The sequence below is a fragment of the Coregonus clupeaformis genome, chromosome 37, assembly GCF_020615455.1.
Source record: "Coregonus clupeaformis isolate EN_2021a chromosome 37, ASM2061545v1, whole genome shotgun sequence".
Lineage (NCBI taxonomy): Eukaryota > Metazoa > Chordata > Actinopteri > Salmoniformes > Salmonidae > Coregonus > Coregonus clupeaformis.
The window spans coordinates 28,733,941-28,754,984 of record NC_059228.1 but is presented as its reverse complement, the minus strand read 5'-3'; the positions used below and the strand labels follow the sequence as shown (position 1 = coordinate 28,754,984).

The 21,044-nt window shown below is 44.1% G+C and overlaps 1 protein-coding gene across 2 annotated transcripts in view; it reads left to right on the top strand.

Annotated features, from left to right (window-relative positions):
• Positions 1 to 3,986: 3,986 nt before the first annotated feature.
• Positions 3,987 to 21,044, top strand: part of rasgrp3 (RAS guanyl releasing protein 3 (calcium and DAG-regulated)) — a 49,849-nt gene continuing 32,791 nt past the window's right edge. Inside the window, exons 1-2 of one of the 2 annotated variants that reach the window (XM_041866643.1) lie at positions 3,987 to 4,087; positions 5,185 to 5,363. The gene's annotated coding sequence lies outside the window, so the exon portion shown is untranslated. Of the gene's footprint in view, positions 4,088 to 5,184; positions 5,364 to 15,877; positions 16,157 to 21,044 lie in introns of those variants that run through there. The other variant, XM_041866645.2, reaches the window with a different exon arrangement.

Sequence of the window (21,044 nt, the reverse complement as noted above, 5' to 3'; positions counted from 1 at the left end):
TTGATGTTAGCGGAGAACGACAGGGTGTTGTCCAGGGTCACGCCAAGGCTCTTCGCACTCTGGGAGGAGGACACAACGGAGTTGTCAACCGTGATGGCGAGATCATGGAACGGGCAGTCCTTCCCCAGGAGGAAGAGCAGCTCCGTCTTGCCAGGGTTCAGCTTGAGGTGGTGATCCGTCATCCATACTGATATGTCTGCCAGACATGCAGAGATGCGATTCGCCACCTGGTTATCAGAAGGGGGAAAGGAGAAGATTAGTTGTGTATCGTCAGCGTAGCAATGATAGGAGAGGCCATGTGAGGATATGACAGAGCCAAGTGACTTGGTGTATAGGGAGAAAAGGAGAGGGCCTAGAACTGAGCCCTGGGGGACACCAGTGGTGAGAGCACGTGGTGCGGAGACAGCTTCTCGCCACGCCACTTGGTAGGAGCGACCGGTCAGGTAGGACGCAATCCAGGAGTGAGCCGCGCCGGAGATGCCCAGCTCGGAGAGGGTGGAGAGGAGGATCTGATGGTTCACAGTATCAAAGGCAGCAGACAGGTCTAGAAGGACAAGAGCAGAGGAGAGAGAGTTAGCTTTAGCAGTGCGGAGAGCCTCCGTGACACAGAGAAGAGCAGTCTCAGTTGAATGACCAGTCCTGAAACCTGACTGGTTTGGATCAAGAAGGTCATTCTGAGAGAGATAGCAAGAGAGTTGGCTAAAGACGGCACGCTCAATAGTTTTGGAAAGAAAAGAAAGAAGGGATACTGGTCTGTAGTTGTTGACATCAGTGGGATCGAGTGTTGGTTTTTTTGAGAAGGGGTGCAACTCTCGCTCTCTTGAAGACGGAAGGGACATAGCCAGCGGTCAAGGATGAGTTGATCAGCGAGGTGAGGTAGGGGAGAAGGTCACCGGAGATGGTCTGGAGAAGAGAGGAGGGGATGGGGTCAAGCGGGCAGGTTGTTGGGCGGCCTGCAGTCACAAGTCGCAAGATTTTATCTGGAGAGAGAGGGGAGAAAGAAGTCAAAGCATAGGGTAGGGCAGTGTGAGCAGGACCAGCAGTGTCATTAGACTTAACAAACGAGGATCGGATGTCGTCAACCTTCTTTTTCAAAGTGGTTGACGAAGTCATCCACAGAGAGGGAGGGGGGTGGGGGGAGGATTCAGCAGTGAGGAGAATGTGGCAAAGAGCTTCCTAGGGTTAGAGGCAGATGCTTGGAATTTAGAGTGGTAGAAAGTGGCCTTAGCAGCAGAAACAGATGAAGAAAATGTAGAGAGGAGGGGAGTGAAAAGATGCCAGGTCGGCAGGGGAGTTTAGTTTTCTTCCATTTCCGCTCAGCTGCCCGGAGCTCTGTTCTGTGAGCTCGCAATGAGTCATCAAGCCACGGAGCTGGAGGGGAGGACCGAGCCAGCCGGGAGGATAGGGGACACAGGGAGTCAAAGGATGCAGAAAGGGAGGAGAGGAGGGTTGAGGAGGAAGAATCAGGAGATTGGAGGGAGAAGGATTGAGCAGAGGGAAGAGATGATAAGATGGAAGAGGAGAGAGTAGTGGGAGAGAGAGAGCGAAGGTTGCGGCGGCGCGTTACCATCTGTGTAGGGGCAGAGTGAGTAGTGTTGGAGGAGAGCGAGAGAGAAAAGGATACAAAGTAGTGGTCGGAGACATGGAGGGGAGTTGCAGTGAGATTAGTAGAAGAGCAACATCTAGTAAAGATGAAGTCAAGCGTATTGCCTGCCTTGTGAGTAGGGGGGACGGTGAGAGGGTGAGGTCAAAAGAGGAGAGGAGTGGAAAGAAGGAGGCAGAGAGAAATGAGTCAAATGTAGACGTAGGGAGGTTGAAATCCCCCAAAACTGTGAGGGGTGAGCCATCCTCAGGAAAGGAACTTATCAAGGCGTCAAGCTCATTGATGAACTCTCCAAGGGAACCTGGAGGGCGATAGATGACAAGGATATTAAGCTTAAATGGGCTAGTGACTGTGACAGCGTGGAATTCAAATGAGGAGATAGACAGATGGGTTAGGGGAAAAATTGAGAATGACCACTTGGGAGAGATGAGGATTCCTGTGCCACCACCCCTCTGACCAGATGCTCTCGGGTATGCGAGAACACATGGTCAGACGAGGAGAGAGCAGTAGGAGTAGCAGTGTTTTCAGTGGTAATCCATGTTTCCGTCAGCGCCAGGAAGTCGAGGGACTGGAGGGTAGCATAGGCTGGGATGAAGTCAGCCTTGTTGGCAGCAGAACGGCAGTTCCAGAGGCTGCCTGAGACCTGGAACTCCAGGTGTGTGGTGCGTGCAGGGACCACCAGGTTAGAGAGGCAGCAGCCACGCGGTGTGAGGCGTTTGTGTAGCCTGTGCGGAGAGGAGAGAACAGGGATAGGCAGAGGCATAGTTGACAGGCTGTAGCAGATGGCTACAATAATGCAGAGGAGATCGGAATGAAATGAACTAAACATCTGGGAAAGGAGAGAGCAGGGCCTCCCTCACCAAAAAAATATAACTCTCCCAACTTCCACCTCAGAAACTATAATTGTTTCACTGAACCACCCGAATAAAACTCTCCCAACTTCCACTTTAGAAATTAGAATTGTTGTAAACTACAGCGGTTCAATGTTTCAAGGAATAGACTCAACTTACTTTATTCAACAAGACATTTTCTATCATACCTTTCCAACACGAATGTTTGCATATGGTCAATTCATATCATATTCATATTGTTAATGTTCATTATTTTAGTCACTGCATATAACCCTCAGACTAGTGCTATTATTAGCCTGTGTAGACTCAGGGTTAGGGTGAGACCACACTTCACTTAACATTAACTGGTTGATCAGTGGAGCAATACCTAGGTCAGAGGTGATGTTTGCTCCTCCCTGTTTTCTGCATCATATAGAATATGAATTGGCATGACATTATGGTGTCAAGGCCCTTCTCTAATCAGAGCAAAATAGAAGGGAGACTCATGAGTGGCTTCAACTACCAATGACCTCGCTGCTGTCGTTGCTGTTGCTGTTGCATTCTTGTTGCTCACAGATCTTGATCTCAGCACATGCCTCTCAACCCCCACCCTCCCTATTGCCCCATTTTCCAGTGTCCCCTCTGTCATTTTTTCCGTTGACATAGACAGTGATAGCGCAACAACACCTCTGATGTCAACACATCGTAGAAGACCTGATTAATCATTTTATTTTCCTGCTGCTGTTCTTAATATAGGCCAACAATGACATGACAAAAGCTCAGTGGTTGGTTCTGGTCATTGTGAATCTGTGTGTTTGTGATTATGTATCTGATCTAACCAATAGCATATGAATGGCAGAGTAAAAGGACACCACAGCCAGTTAGGTAATAAATGTTTAGTGTTACTGTTGCCCTCCTCCTGGCTGGCTAGCTACCCAGTGCCACCCAGATGGGTCTTTCCCACAGTGACAAGGGGCCAGCGGAAACCTTCGACGGGGGACTCAAATGGCATTAAACTCAGTATAGCACCTCCAGTGCCAGGCTTGACCATACTTTCTGCCGAACAAAAGAGAACGACCTGGGTGGCAACCGAGAATTCCCCCTTTTAAGTCATTTGGAAGAGATGAGCCATTTCCCAAGTTGCTTCTCGATCACATCGGAAGCCCACCCTGTAGAATATGTATAACTGCAACAGTAAGAGTGTTCTGACTTCTACCCTGACCACTGTAGACTGCCACTTTCAGAATATTGTATGTTTAATGCTTATTTAGATGTACTCCCCAATAGCATGTTAATGATATGTTTTTTCAGTCACCAAGCCCTTTATCTATTTGGCATCACTTCCTACGTTGCGAAGCCCATGTTGTTTTGGAGGGATTGGTTGCTGTTGTGGGTTTGGGATCTTTTCTGGTGTCAGGTCCTAGATCGGCTCAGCCAATGGTCAGGGCTGACTTTAACTAGTCATTCCAAGGTCAAAAGTCCAGCTTTCTAGTCCCCTAAATCATGTCTCACTGGGCAGTCTGTTAAAGAACGAGTGGAGAGAAGAGCTACTGTATGTCAGAGGGATAAGTTATACCAAGTAGTACTACATTTAAGTAGTAGCATTGTAGTCTTGGTTAAAGCAACCTTGCACTGAGTCCAACATAAGGAGAAGGTAAGAGACAGCTATTTGCATAGTAAATATGTTTAATCGTTTTCTCATGTTTACATTTTTAGTCATTTAGCAGATGCTCATATCCAGAGCGACTTACAGGAGTAATTAAGGTTAAGTGCCTTGCCCAAGGGCACATAGACAGATTTTTTTCATCTAGTCGGCGGAGGGATTCGAAACAGAGATCTTTTGGATACTGGCTCAAAACTATTAACCAATAGGCTACCTCCGCCCTGTTTGTATGGTTATTATTAGTTTTGATATGCTGCAGTGGACCCCTTCTCATTGGTCGAATTGCACAGTGTTAGTCTTGCCCTACAGGTCAGTGGCTATCACAAACAGTTCTCGTCTGTATCAGGGTTAGGTTCGTTAGCTCTGATAGCCACCTGCAGTAGACAGGTCTTGGTTGCCTTCCCCTGCTCAGATGTTGCATGCATCAACCCATGGTTGCGTGCCACGTCATCAACTGTGTCACAGATTGCTATAACATATGATGTGGTTTGCTGATAAGTAAAATACCTATCCAGGCATTGTAAGATGTGGCAGGTGTCGGCAACGCCTGGGCAGAGGAACGCGCCCCTTGTCTGGACTGTACACCTGTTATCCACCTGTCTCTCCGGTTCTGTACCAGGGCATGGCAAGGAAGACTGAAGTACAGTATCTCATTTGATTTATACAGCTCCTATTTGAACAGAACAGACCCTCTTTTTCCACTTCAGGATTTGTCTCTTAAATCCAAACCACATGGGATTTTCAGACAGATTTGCGATGAAGGGACGAGTGCTTTGATGGCTGATATAACTATACTCTTGCAGCCAGAACTGCTTCAAATGACATGAGAGGAGAAAGATTTACACCAGCCCCAGAGAGCGAGAGAGGAGAGATCTGAGGGAAAGTAGGAGAGAGCACTGATAGTAAGAAAGAGAACGAGAGGAGAGATTGTGTGTGTGTGAGAGAGCAAAAATAGTGAGAGAGAGTGAATGAGAAGAAGAGAGGGCTCCGAGGGTAGAGAAAGCGAGAGAGAGAGATGGCAGGCACACAGACGGCTGTGATCACATGCTCCTCTCCCAGCTCTCTTCAGGCGTGCTGTTTTTGTTTAGTCTTTCCAGAGCAGCTGGGAGTGAGAGCAGTTCGTTCGGTCAGAGCGCCCCACACAGCACACAGTGCTGTCTAAGCATGAGTGGACAGTTCCCCACAGCATGACCAGAGTCGGTACGCAACTACTCCTGTTCCGCTGAGACTAACACTGAGAGGAAACCATACTGAAGAAGAGACAGAGGTAAGAGCAATATGCTACTAAGCAAATTCAGCTGTTCAACTGAGATTGGAGACTATCACTACTGTGTCTGTCATACTGTGCAACTGGGCTATATGCACATCATCGACAAATCTCTTTTCACATGAATGTTGATGTTGAGTAGAGACTTGAAAGAGATGGGTGAGACAGGAGTGTGCTGTGCTGTTGTTGGAGGGTAATGATTTGAGTGAGAGTAGAGTGTTGTTGATGTATATGTGTATGTGTGTGTGTGTCCATCTGTCCTGAAGACAGTAAATCTAGCTGGGCACTGTGCCAGCATTCCCGTGGCGTGTGTTCGGAGCGTGACGGATGACATCACAGAGGAGTGGCTCCCTGACAGCCTGTCATCACTCATTGAGATTTATGAAAGGACATTAATTTAATAAAAGGCAGTAAACGTGGGAGTTGTGGGGGGATGAGGCAACTTACTTGCAGTAATGATGATCACACATCTTGCACACAAGCTGTCCTTGTGTAATCATCATAGAGGATGCTTAAACAGTAGGGATGTGCATCTCTCCTTTTTATGAACGATTCGAAGCGCATCTAGATACATGGGCTCCGATACGATACAGGAATGATACGTTTTAGTTTGAAATGATTCTGAGCGATTCGGTTTGATTAGGGGATCGATTTCATGCTATTCGATACGATTCAATGCACTTTATTTTGTATGAACACATACTGCTGCTGATGGGAGCTCAGGAGTTGTGTCTCTCTGAGATGACTTCTCTAAGCTGAGTGGCACTCTATTAGAGAGTGTGTGTGTGTGTCAACGTTAATGGTGTGTGTAGGCACCTGAGCAGAGCCATAGGGAAGGCTGAGCATCTACCACCCCACTATCAGATTAGGGTGGGGGGCAATTTATGCTTTTTGTTCCCCCACTTTTTATCTGAAATCACCATCACCCACTGATTAACTTGTAATTTTTGCAAAGAAAAATGATTTGTCATAGTACTATGTCAATATTTATCTTTAGAAATTAGCATGACATTTAGCCAATTAATATAATGCAACTTTTGATTTTACCCCCATCTCAAAAGCAAATGGTTTAGATGTTTGGAATTTTAGGAAATTAGTTACGGGAAAAATGAATGGGGAAAGAATGAATGGGGAAAGAATAAGGTTTTGGAATAGGGAATAAGGTTTTGGAATAGGGAATAAACTGTGAAATGATGGTCTGAGGTTAACATAGGCTTAAAAGATCCTATACATGTTGTTCTATGAGATAATAGCAGTCAGTTAACATGACCTTTATGAATTATGAAGCCTTTATGTGATATATGTTTTTTATTATTACATAAATTCTTCAAAATTCACAAAAAGTGACGTTAGCTGATTATCTCATAGAACAAAACGTATTAAATCTCATAAGCCTGTGTTTACCACGGACCTTATTTTCGGCATTTATCCAAAAACCCTCCAAAAACACCATACATTTTCCTAATAGGCATTGTCCAATGAACCATGGCGGAGTTAGTGCCTACAAAGAGACGCCATTACTATTTCTCTCTATGATTGCACAGCTCGAAAACATTATTGATGTCCTTTATGAAATTACCCTGTTCAAGTAAAAATGACCAAATACACTGACTGTTTAAAGTAAAAGTATGTATTATGTTGAACCTGAACCATTAAAATAAAATCTGAATGATTGAATACCCCAATCAGCAGTTGGATGTGAGTTGCGTCCAACTCCACTCCGGTAGGCTAGGCCTACAGAACTCCGGTAAAACACTATTTTCTACAGCGCATTTGGTTATGGTAACAATCAGTAGCGGTGCGTGGGTAAAATCACTGAGGAAGCCAAGCCAAGCCAGTAAAAAACCCATATTACAACTTACGTTGTGAGAATTGCGTTGTTTGCTCTATAACCCATTCGTTCATACGCCACCGTGATATACAATAAGGCCGCTATTCTAGCACCATTTAAACGTAAACATTTAAAAATCAAATCAACAGCGCTATACATGCTTAGTTTAATGCACTGAAAACAAACTTAAAGATACCCAAAACATTTATTCCAATCTATGTTGCTAAATATAATGTGGCTGTCCATGGTACTGATGTGTGTGTGTGTGTGTGTGTGTGTGTGTGTGTGTGTGTGTGTGTATGCGTGTGCATGTGTGCGTGCGCAAATAAAACACCCTACTTGTAGACTAGTTGAACGCAAATGCCGTCCTCCTCTCTTTCATGTTGGCAAAACGGTCTATGGCACTTTTAGTTTTTGTTGTCATAGGCTACCTAGCTAAAATGCTTGCTAGCCTGAGTTCCTCGCATGGGCAACAATGAACCAGCTAAGTTAGCTAGCTAGCTAGTTAATGTGAGCCTACTAGACTACATCCAGGCTAAATATTGAACTTCAATCATCTCAGGCCAGCGGCACAACATATTCATTTATGGTTTATGGCATTATAGTCATTGGCCTGTACAGAGAAGTAAGTTAAAACCACAAGTCCAAATCCCGATCTCCATCCATGGCTTAGGAAAGGGCCAATTTAGCAAGCTAGCTAGTGCAGGACATCAACACAAGCAGACCAGAAACAGACAAGTTTTTCTGCAAATTACGTTTTACAAAGGAAGTGATTTGATTGGTCTGAAGCCAAATCCAAACTGGCCTCCCTTGGGGGGGCGTTTTGCTGAACTGGGACAACCCACAGTTGAGCTCAGCTCAATGCTGATTGGCTAATTATTTTATACTTTTTTTTTATCAAGGCAGACCAAATGCTTGCTGGCATCAATCAATCAAATGCTATGGTGGCAACATGTTATACTCTTTTGGTTCAGACAGCATCAGATACATGCGCTACATATACTGAGACAGAGGCGTGCTGTTTCCCTCGCTTGGATGATTTCTTCAGTGAGATTCAGCCACTTGCGAATTAATGGAAAATTCTGAAATGTTCATGTATTTATTTTTCAAATATTAGGGGAAGCCAGGCTTCCCTTGACATCCATGAATACACGCCACTAGTAACAGTAACCCAGCAAATAACATTGGTTGTCGCTCAACTATTAAAGCCTATGATTTTACATTGTGACAGTCATTTTACAAGCATCTGAATGCTGAAGGTGCCGCACAATGTACGAATAGCCTAGAACAGCGATAGGCCTCCCTTTCTTTTGCGTGAGAGACTGTCTCCCGCACTGTGCGGCGTGCACACAGTTATCTGACAGTCATTTACATAATATACATGAATTCAGTCACAACAAATAAGAGGTATTTTCTGAATAAAACAATTTGAGTAAAAACATTAGTGATCCGGCTATTCGTAACGTTTGAATCGGTTTTCTGACCGATGCATGCTTCATTTGGACCGTTTGGGCTCCCACGGACCTGTGCACTTCCCACTGGGCACATAAAAATAACGTGAAAACAGCATTGATTCAACCAGTGTGTGCTCAGTGGGTTGTATCTTAAACATTTTAACATGGGACCAATGCGTATCGGTGAATCGTTACATCCCTATAACACAGTACAGTAGTTTAATTATGTTAGTGATATGAGTGTAATAGTTGATAATGGAATAGCTATATTGGTGGTAATAATATAGACAGTAATGCTATGATCATAATGGATAGTAATAGCGTTACCACTGCCGACTTTCTATGTGTCAGTGATGTCAGTAGCAGCAGTAGCTATAGATCCTGAGAGAATGGAGGACACATTCAGTCACATGCTTGTTTTATTACTCCTTTCTTTACTTTATTTTTATGTTTCTCTTTCTAGACTGTTAGATAGGCAATATAAAAGATCACCCCCTTTTAATATATATAGGTAGTGACTATGCACAGAGTGCCTCAGGCACTTGACAGTCCTCCCCCCTCTATAACCTATATTGCCTGTCAGGTCCCAGTCAGATACCAGCCTGGGATAGACAGCCTGTTAATACAACTTTTCAATAATTAACCTTTACAGGTCCTCCTCTCTTCCTTATCTTTCTTTCCTCCTCTCCTCTCTCTCTCTCTCTCTCTCTCTCTCTCTCTCTCTCTCTCTCTCTCTCTCTCTCTCTCTCTCATATCACCACCGCCACTATCTGCTCCACCTGCACCTCCCAGCTGATGTTAATTATGGCCAGCACTGCAGGTGACTGAGAGGGAGAGATAAATCACTACCATGTTCTAGTGATTTATGTTTCACTATCCTCCTCCTAACTCTCCTCCTTTCCACACCTTTCTTTTTTTCTCCCTCCCTCTCTCTCTTACACAAACACACTCTCTATTTCTCTCTCTCTCATTATTATCTCACTCTTTCCCTTTCCCTCCCTCTGAAAGAGAGAGATGCTGTTTATCAACAGGGCAAGGTGATTGGCTAGTGTACTGTTTGGTTAAACAGTACAAATATGACTTATGCAGATCGATCAAGATGGCGGAACACAAGTATAGGGACAAAGTGGAGGTGCAATTTGGCGGATTGGACACAATGCGTATGTGGCAGGGGCTCTTAACGATCATGGATTACAAAAAGAAAGCCATCCACATCACGGTCACCAACGTCACCATACCGGACGAGCTAAACCCCTTTTTCGGAAGATTCGAGCACAATGACCCTGAGCTGCCGGGGAGAGCCCCCGATGACAACGTGGGCTACACACTCACAGTCTCCACTGAGGATGTATGTAAGTCATTCAAAGGTGTTAACCCTCGCAAGGCTGCCGGCCCAGACAGCATCTCTATCTGTGCCCTCAGAGCTTTGCAGACCAGCTGGCTGTTGTGTTCTCTGACATTTTCATCTCTCCCTAGCTCAGGCCTCTATACCTACCTGCTTCAAGAAAGGGAAAGTAACTGAACTGAATGACTACCGACTAGTAGCACTCACTTCCGTCATCATGAAGTGCTTCGAGAGGCTAGTCAAAGACCATATCACTTCCTTCCTCCCCGACACACTCAACCCTCTCCAATTCGCCTACCACCCTGACAGATCCACGGACGACACAATCGCCATTGCCCTTACCCACCTGGACAAAAGGAATGCATATGTGAGGATGCTGTTCATCGACTACAGCTCGGCCTTCAATACCATAGCGCCCTATAAGCTCATTACAAAGCTCCTGAACTCCTCCCTATGCAACTGGGTCCTGGACTTCCTGACGGGCCGCCCCCAGGTGGTGAAGGTAGGCAACATGACCTCCTCCACACTGATCCTCAACACGGGGCCCCACAAGGGTGCGTCCTCAGTCCCCTCCTGTATTCCCTGTATATCCACGACTGCGTGGCCTCACACAGTTCCAACTCCATCATCAAGTTCACTGATAACGCGACAGTAGTAGGCCCCTTACCTTTTTCTATCTTTACCAACGACATGTCACTAGCTTTGAGTAAAGGCAGTGTGTCTATGTATGCGGATGACTCAACACTATACACGTCAGCTACTACAGCGACTGAAATGACTGCAACACTTAACAAAGATCTGCAGTTATTTTCAGAATGGGTGGAAAGGAAGTTAGTCCTAAATATTTAAAAAACTAAAAAGCATTGTATTTGGGACAAATCATTCACTAAACCCTAAACCTCAACTAAATCTTGTAATGAATAATGTGGAAATTTAGCATGTTGAGATGACTAAACTGCTTGGAGTAACCGTGGATTGTAAACTGTCATGGTCAAAACATATTGATACAACAGTAGCTAAGATGGGGAGAAGTCTGTCCATAATAAAGCGCTGCTCTGCCTTCTTAACAGCACTATCAACAAGGCAGGTCCTACAGGCCCTAGTTTTGTCACACTTGGACTACTGTTGAGTCGTGTGGTCAGGTGCCACAAAGAGGGACTTAGGAAAATTGCAATTGGCTCAGAACAGGGCAGCACGGCTGGCCCTTGGATGTACACAGAGAGCTAACATTAATAATATGCATGTCAATCTCTTCTGGCTCAAAGTGGAGGAGAGATTGACTTCATCACTACTTGTATTTGTGAGAGGTATTGACATGTTGAATGCACCAAGCTGTCTGTTTGAACTACTGGCACACAGCTCGGACCTCCATGCATACCCCACAAGACATGCCACCAGAGGTCTCTTCACAGTCCCCAAGTCCAGAAAAGACAATGGGAGACGCACAGCACTACATAGCGCCATGACTACATGGAACTCTATTCCACATCAAGTAACTCATGCAAGCAGTAAAATTAGATTTAAAAAACAGATAAAAATACACCTTATGGAACAGCGGGGACTGTGAAGCAACACAAACATAGGCACAGACACATGCATAAACACACACGATAACATGCCTACTATACACACACGTACACATGGAATTTGTGTTGTAGATATGTGGTAGTATAGGGGCCTGAGGGTACACACATAATGTGTTGTGAAATCTGTTGTGAATGTATTGTAATGTTTTTTAAATGGTATATCTGCCTTAATTTTGCTGGACCCCAGGAAGAGTACCTGCTGCCTTGGGAGCAGTTAATGGGAATCCATAATAAATACAAATTACCAACAACGACGAGACAGCCTACAGGGAGGAGGTAGGCACTCTGAAGGCGTGATGCCAGGTAAACAACCTCTCCCTCAACGTTGATTGTGGACTTCAGGAGAAACCAGGCTGGACACTTCAACGGGGCTGCCGTGGAGACGGTCAATAACTTCAAATTCCTCGCCGTACACATGTCAGAGAAGCTGAAATGGTCTAACCACACGGACACCATAGTGAAGAAGGCACGACAGCGACTCTTCAACCTCAGGATGCTGAAGAAATTTGGCCATTACCCAAGGGCACTCACAGTGTTCTAAAGGAGCACCATCAAGACCATACTGTCGGGCTGCATCACAGCCTGGTAAGGCAACTCCACCGCCACTGACCACAAGGCTCTTCAGAAGGTGATATGTGCAGCCGAACACACCATTGGGTGCACACTGCCTGTCCTACAGGACCCCTACAACACCAGGTGTCGCAGGAAGGCCAAGAAGATCATCAGGGACCCCAGCAACCAAGCCATGGCCTGTTCTCCCTGCTTCAATCATTCAGACGCGGGCAGTACAGGAGCATCATGGCAAAAACTGAAACACTGGCCAATAGCTTCTACCCTCAGACCATCAGGCTGCTGAATAGCCACCACTAGTCAGCTACCTGCTCCCCCCTCCCCCCTGCTACACCAACTATGGACATTCACTGTACCCTGCAATCTCAACTGCAACTGTGACTATTAAACACTCTGAATCTGAATCTCTCTCCAGCAAGGCTACACAGATTGTTATTTGCAGAGCGGCCATGGGCCGGGGCTCTTGTTTCCATTCAACTCTGGGGCTATTTATAGTGTGTGTGTGTGTGTGTGTGTGTGTGTGTGTGTGTGTGTGTGTGTGCCACCTACCTCACAGCAAGTCACTAACACACACTAACACAGAGGAGGCTGGTGGGAGGAGCTATAGGAGGATGGGCTCATTGTAATGTCTGGAATGGAATAGAGTTGGAATGTGGTTTCCATATGTTTGATGTGCTTGATACCGTTCCATTAATTCCATTCCAGCCATTACAATGAGCTAGTCCTCCTATAGCTCCTCCCACCAGCCTCCTCATGTGTGTGTGTGTGTGTGTGTGTGTGTTAGTGACTTGCAGTGAGGTCGGTGGCTGGGTAGGCACTGGCTATTATCAAAGCCAGATTTACAAATAAACCTTGATGAAGCCCAAGTTCACCATACAACAGATAGCTCCAACAACCAGAGTGACATTAACCTACATTTACAAATCATTTCCCCCAAATGCAAATACCAATGTAGCCAAGATACACAAGCGATAGCCTCCGATGGCAGAATATTTTATAGCACCCGACAAAATGACACACTGCTCAACTCAGCTCAGCTATAGACCAGTGTAGCATCCACAGTTACAACCAAAGGTGGCATATGTTGATATGTTCATATCAACAATCGAAATGACTGAAAAATGCAGTTCAAAACATTTTTTAAAAGTCTCATCAAAACAAAATTCTAGCTTGATAAATCAAATGCATCAGAGGGATGTTGTCTATTGACTCTATCCCATGTTCACGAGGAGCATAAAAAACACCAGAATCGTTGAGAGAAAACATTAGATAACAACAAAATATTTTTTTAGAACAGCTTTTTTTTATTACATTATCACAGAGTAAGCCCTGCCTGCACGTCACTGGTGTGTGTGTCTGCGAGTAAGTGTCTGCGGGTGCGAGCGTGTGTGGATTGGCAGTGCTCACTCGCTCCACACTTACAGGGGTGTCTGTGTTTCACTGACTGTGGCGAAGGAGAGTATGACAGAGGGAGAAAACGGCCATGTGAAAGACAGGTTTGTGATGGTGAGGGCTCTGTTTTGGGCAGAAGAGGCCAGTTGGGGGGCAGTGTAGGTAGCACATGTGGGGCGGTTAGGGGAGTGGTCTGTTACTCTGGAAGGCTGGGGTTAAAGGGTTTAAGGGTAGGATGTGTGAGTAGTGCTATACTTCCTGGACAAAAGTAGGAACATGCTAGAAAGAAAGAATGTTAATACTTAGTAAACAGGTAGTTTGAAGTTGTGGCTTTGCACACTGTCTCTTTTTGTATTTGCTGATGTCCAGTTTGGCTGGCCTCTGACCTATATACTGTATTTACTTTATATTTATTGTTTTATGTGTAGTTGTCCAGTCAGACAGTGCTCTTCCACAAATGTTTTTGATTTCATTTTTCTTCCCTGCTTGTCCATGAATACCACTTGGAAATTAATTGAGGCCCTTTAGAGTCCAGGGCCCCCCTGGTTGAGAATCCCTTTTCTAGGAGTATGCTTGTGCACGTGCCAGTTCTGCCACCATTTGATAGGAGGAGAAAGAGATAAATATCCCATCCACTACCCCCTACCACCACCACTTCCCTTAATAACAGACGTATGACGTCGGTGTAACAGCAGAAAGCACTTAGCAACCATCAGAGGGCCCATGTGCTATGTCCCCCCACTGTCCTGATGCCCCACCCCAGACCCCAGCGGCCCATGTGCAAGAGCCTCTGTTTACAGGTAACTACTCACCACAACTCATGTGGAATAACAAGATTTCCCACAATGCAACACATTCTACTGTATGTCGTCCACCTTCTCTATCTGAGATAATTGTTCTGGATCAGTAAGAAAACTCCCCGTTGCTGGAAACACATGATTTTTTGTTTTCTGTTTGTTGCGAAATTTCAGAGCGAGCTTGAAACATTGACGTATCTTGACAAGAGGACCAAATACAGAATGAAGACTTGCATGCATTAATCATACCCTTGTAAGTCAATGATCTTACATAATAGATGAAGTGAACTGCATGACAAAACAGTGGGACCTACTGTACAACAATGCTTTTCAAAACAAGAAGAACTTATAATGATACATAATACAGAATGAGATGGGAAAGGGAGGACAGATGACAACATTTTGAAAATGTCCACATACCGTTCACAATAAGTGTTGCGCAAATCCAAAACTGGGACAAATCTATTTGTCATATAGACAATGTTGTGACTTTTTGATTTAAGGAATGATATTCTGTTGGACCAGACTAACTGCATTGGAGGGCAAAGACATTAATCATTAGTAATCCTTTTATCAAGATTTCTAGTCCCAAGAAAACCATAGCCATCAACACACTCTTCTTGGAGTAGTTGAAACTGCTACCAACATATTTTTTTCTCCATATGTGAATGGATGCTAGTGTGGAAAAGTCACACATTGCCTCAATATTGTATCTTTATGTCAAAAGGCTGCATACCCATATGTCACCAGTATCATTGAAGTAAAGGCACATCTTCAAATGAGAGCAGACATTGAAAGTAAGACTTGTGGTAATGCAGTGTCAATGGGTGGGGATGTTCTGCAAAAGCCCATGGTCCATTGTTGCTTGTTACTTGCACGCCCAAGCGGCAGGATATGCAGTCATTGTTTTTGTTTAGGGGATTTCTTTAGACTCTGAAGGAGACAAAACGATGTGTGCAGCGTCAGAGGGGGCTGGGTTGGCAGCATTCTCACGCACATGCGCACACACACACACACACACTGAAGTTGACTGAACACGGATGGGCTCCCTAAGTGTCTGGTACATGCTGCCTCTGTCTTTGCTGTTCCAGAGATAGGGAATTGATTGGGCTCCTATTGCTGAGGGCCAAATAGTTTCAGCCCCATCGCTTTGAGTGATTTATCTCTGATTTATTTCTGAATGTTTTTACTTTAATTTACGGAGAGGGAGAGGGAGAGGGAGAGGAGAGAGGGAGGAGGGAGGGAGGGAGGGAGGGAGAGAGAGAGAGAGAGAGAGAGAGAGAGAGAGAGAGAGAGAGAGAGAGAGAGAGAGAGAGAGAGAGAGAGAGAGAGAGAGAGAGAGAGAGAGAGAGAGAGAGAGAGAGAGAGAGAGAGAGAGAGAGAGAGAGAGAGAGAGCTTATTGTCACACATTTCCTGCCCTGCTCTTTTCCACTTTACCTTGTGTGGGCCCTATTTTTAGTCCAGCCCAGGGAAACAGTCAGGTAGAGGCAGGAAAACTAAACTAAGTTGGGAAAGAATAGGAGGAAGTCTACTGCCATTTAGACAAACAATCAGCGGTCTAGCAGGAGTAAGCTGCTGCGCTTTACGAGGAGAGAGAGAGAGGGGACAGCGAGAGGTACAATAGAAGTGGGTCAGCCACAGAAAAGACCAGAGAAGATGCACAGTACTGGAGCAGTATGCTGGTGTTTCCAGTGAATGGGTCTGAGTAGGAGCGGGCCAGGCTCTTTAGGTGGATTTGAGTCTCCCAATCAGAGGCCATGTGTGGAAGGTGGTGGATCCAAGTGGTCTACTGGTAGGACCTGACTGTTCTTCCTGAGGTAGGTTGGGCCATGCTAAAGGAAAGTTACAACTTCAGCTCCAACACAGGCTCTTTGCTTTGTTTTGGGCAGTGGAGGCTGCTGAGGGGAGGACGGTTCATAATAATGTCTGGAATAGATTCAGTGGAATGGTATCAAACGTGGTTTCCATGCGGTTGATACCATTCCATTTACTCCATTCCAGCCATTACCATGAGCCGTCCTCCTCTCAGCAGCCTCTACTGGTTTTGGGGTCTGATTGTAGCCCAACTGTGTTCAGTTTCTACAGTAAACTAACTTTTTTGCTTTGTGACTGTTTTCAGTACCTATTTGTCGCTCTGCTTTTCTGACAAAGTCTGAACGTTCTTGCACTGTCAAAGTGACATTATGTCAGCGTAATCTGGGGAAACATTGTGATGGTGGTTAGCAAGGTGCAGAGACGTTGGAGGAATCTGCTAAGGTTTATGCTTTCAATATGGTGGGGTTTTCTTTATGGATTACGTTAATTGGCTGCTATAATATAACTCCATTTGAGCATGTATGTGGATTGAGCATTAGTTAATGTTTGAGCCCTGTTAGAATCAGCTCAAGCCGAGAAGTACAAGCTGAGCGAGCGCTATGCTCAGAATGCGGACCCCGATACCAGGGGAATGACATTGCCTGAGATAAGAAGGGGGCTCACTTCATTGAAATTCCATCCATCTGACGCTTCCTCGCTCCCACAATGCATACCAGCAACAAGAGAGCCCTCTTCAACAGACCCTGCCTGATTAATTCACAGAGCGAGAGGATACTTAGCAAATAGCCCAGCATGCTGGCTCCCACACACACACACACAAACACACGACACACTCTCAAGCTTGTTAACTAATGTGAAGTTAGCATATCACTTAAGCCCCGTTTATACCTAGTTCTAACATGCGTCCTGTGTCCTGACCTTGTCCACATTCTGATTGTGCGCACATTTTTGCACCTGCACGTGTGTTACGTGCCTCTTATCCGTCCCGTATCTGCATTGTGACCAGATTTCCTGGTCCCTCCCTGTATGCAAATTATTTGACAGATATTCCTTCAAAATAATATTATTATTTATTTTAAGAAACATATTGATGCCATAAGTCAATGGTGCCAGCTGTCAATGATTTTAGAGGGCAATATATTGATGATTTTAAATGGTTCACTGTGCAGCCACATCTATACTTGTAAGATATCCAAACACCATTGGTCCCTGACTGCCTCTGGATCACAATCAGATCACAATGTTTATTTTACTCGTATAGACCTGTCTATAAATTAGGGCACAATCAGAATGTGGACAAGATCAGGACTAAGGACACATGTTAGAACAAGGTATAAACAGGGCTTTAGTGTCCTTTCTCTCTGAGTTCTGTTGGAACATTTGCGTAATGAACCCCTTGAACTTCTCAGATCTCTTAGGGGTGATTCCACGACAGGATAGCCTGAAATAATTTAGGTATTTCAGATTGATCTGGCAATTCTCACATAGAAAATTCATTGGGAGGAAGGATGTTTAACAAGCTTTTTACATTTGTATCACAAACAATTTTTCTGGGAAAAAAAGCATGTCAAACATCCTTTCTCCCAATGAACTTTATGTGAAAATTACAAGAACAATCTTAGATTCCCAATATATATTTGGGCTATCCTGGCGTGGAATCGCCCATAGTCCAGAGTCAATGCAAAGCGTGTTATAGTACAGCGCACTATATAACAGATTTGTAAAGATATTTTAAGTTGGGCCGACATCATTTACCATAACGTGCGGCGTTATAACACACCTTGCATTGAATCCTCCCCCTAGTGTATTTCAATGTGTACATATGGGTTTGTTATTGTGTTGTTATTATGACTTCAGCCAGTAACCTCAGCCACTTCAGAGACATGGTTGGGTTGAGGTATTTGGATCAATACAGTGGTGGTCAGGCGATGGTGATGGTGGTTGTTGTCAAGGAGTGATTGTAGAGATGTGTGTGTGTATTGAGGTTACTTTAGAGGATTCATCCTATCCTCCTGATAATAATAAACTATAGCAAACTGTTCCATATTTCTATAGTGGTCTTAAACCTGCTATATGAACACACCCTTTTTAGTTGAAATCTTTTTTTTGTACTACAGTGCTTATCCTCAGCCCAAATGCGCCCACATCACATTCATATGCTGTAGCAGTGTGTCTAGCAGAGGGATTGCCAATAATGACCATCTAAGTGTTTTATAGCTGTTTAGAGACTGGTATCAATGGTAAGCTTCCTGGAAAACACACAGAGATGACCTCCTGTCAATCAGTGACTCAAAGAATGAGACATTACCCACTGGGCACAGACGTCAGTTCAACGTTTTGATTTGATTCACATTTGATTGAGTTGTCACCTAATGTGAATTCAACGTGAAATCGACAAAAAAATTCAGGTCAAAACTTGGGTAAAAAAATATGAAATGCTCTTACGTTGCGGTCTTTTTGCAAATCCAATCAGTTTTCCACGTTAATTCAACGTCATCGCATATATATTTTTGATTGAAATGACGTGGAAACAACATTGATTCAACCAGTTTTTGCCAAGAGGGTACACACTTTCTTGGAATATGAACATTTATCTTAGGCAAAACAATTATAGCCATTCTGCACCCAAAGCCAATAGTATGGGATCCATGTCAGTAGGATTAGGAAAAGCCATGCAGATACAGTTGAAGTCAGAAGTTTACATACACTTAGGTTGGAGTCATTAAAACTCGTTTTTCAACCACTCCACAAATTTCTTGTTAACAAACTATAGTTTTGGCAAGTCGGTTAGGACATCTACTTTGTGCATGACACAAGTAATTTTTCCAACAATTGTTTACAGACAGATTATTTCACTTATAATTCACTGTATCACAATTCCAGTGGGTCAGAAGTTTACATACACTAAGTTGACTGTGCCTTTAAACATCTTGGAAAATTCCAGAAAATGATGTCATGGCTTTAGAAGCTTCTGATAGGCTAATTGCATCATTTGAGTCAATTGGAGGTGTACCTGTGGATGTATTTCAAGGCCTACCTTCAAACTCAGTGCCTCAGAAATTTTTTCTCAAGTCTGGTTAATCCTTTGGAGCAATTTCCAAATGCCTGAAGATACCACGTTCATCTGTACAAACAATAGTACGCAGGTATAAACACCATGGGACTACGCAGCTGTCATACCGCTCAGGAAGGAGACGCGTTCTGTCTCCTAGAGCAACAGCAAATGACCTTGTGAAGATGCTGGAGGAAACGGGTACAAAAATATCAGGAAAATCGGCAGTGTATCAAATACTTGTTCTCCCCACTGTATATCTACAGTAAAACAAGTCCTATATCAACATAACCTGAAAGGCTGCTCAGCAAGGAAGAAGCCACTGCTCCAAAACCGCATAAAAAAGCCAGACTACGGTTTGCAACTGCACATGGGGACAAAGATCGTACTTTTTGGAGAAATGTCCTCTAGTCTGATGAAACAAAAATAGAACTGTTTGGCCATAATGACCATCGTTCTGTTTGGAGGAAAAAGGGGGTCGCTTGCAAGGCGAAGAACACCATCCCACTGTGAAGCACGGTGGTGGCAGCATCATGCTGTGGGTGTGCTTTGCTGCAGGAGGGACTGGTGCACTTAGATGGCATCATGAGGAATGAAAATTATGTGGATATATTGAAGCAACATCTGAAGACATCAGTCAGAATGTTAAATCTTGGTCGCAAATGGGTCTTCCAAATGGACAATGACCCCAAGCATACTTCCAAAGTTGTGGCAAAATGACTTAAGAACCACAAAGTCAAGGTATTGGAGTGGCCATCACAAAGCCCTGACCTCAATGCTACAGAACATTTTTGGGCAGAACTGAAAAAGCGTGTGCGAGCAAGGAGGCCTACAAACCTGACTCAGTCACCCCAGCTCTGTCAGGAGGAATAGGCCAAAATTCACCCAACTTATTGTGGGAAGCTTGTGGAAGGCTACCCGAAACGTTTGACCCAAGTTAAACAATTTAAAGGCAAAGCTACCAAATACTAATTGAGTGTATGTAAACTTCTGACCCACTGGGAATGTGATGAAAGAAATAAAAGCTGAAATAAATCATTCTCTCTACTATTATTCTGACATTTCACATTCTTAAAATAAAGTGGTGATCCTAACTGACCTAAGACAGGGAATTTTTACTAGGATTAAATGTCAGGAATTGTGAAAAACTGAGTTTACATGTATTTGGCTAAGCTGTATGTAAACTTCCGACTTCAACTGTATGTGAAAAAAAGTACTGTTTTGTTTTGTAAACTGCTAAGGCCTTGAATCCATCAAGGATTCTGATCAATTATTTGTGTGAGAAAGTTGAGTGACGAAGTTACAGAGAGACAAAGATGATACCCCCACAAAAATGCTAATCTTTCCTGTTATTGGTAATGATGAGAGGTTAGCATCTGTTGTTGTAGCTTAACTTTCATACTCGTCATTATTAATGATCCATTCATGAATTTTCTTAACCATGGCAGGATCAAGATGAATTTAGAAGGGTTTGGAAACTTATTCTCTGCTCACTTGGAAAGAAAAGTACTTTCATGTCTAAGAAATAAACATATGTATGAAAATACCCTCAAATAGAAGGTGATATTCTGTACTATTGAGTCGTATTGCTCATTTGATCTCAAATCCCAAATTTTGACATGCGTTTTTCTGGATTTTTTTGTTGTTATTCTGTCTCTCACTGTTCAAATAAACCTATCATTAAAATTATAGACTGATCATGTCTTTGTCAGTGGGCAAACGTACAAAATCAGCAGGGGATCAAACACTTTTTTCCCTCACCGTAAGTATTCAGACCCGTTACTCAGTGCTTTGTTGAAACACCTTGGGCAGCAATTACAGCCTCGGTTCTTTTTAGG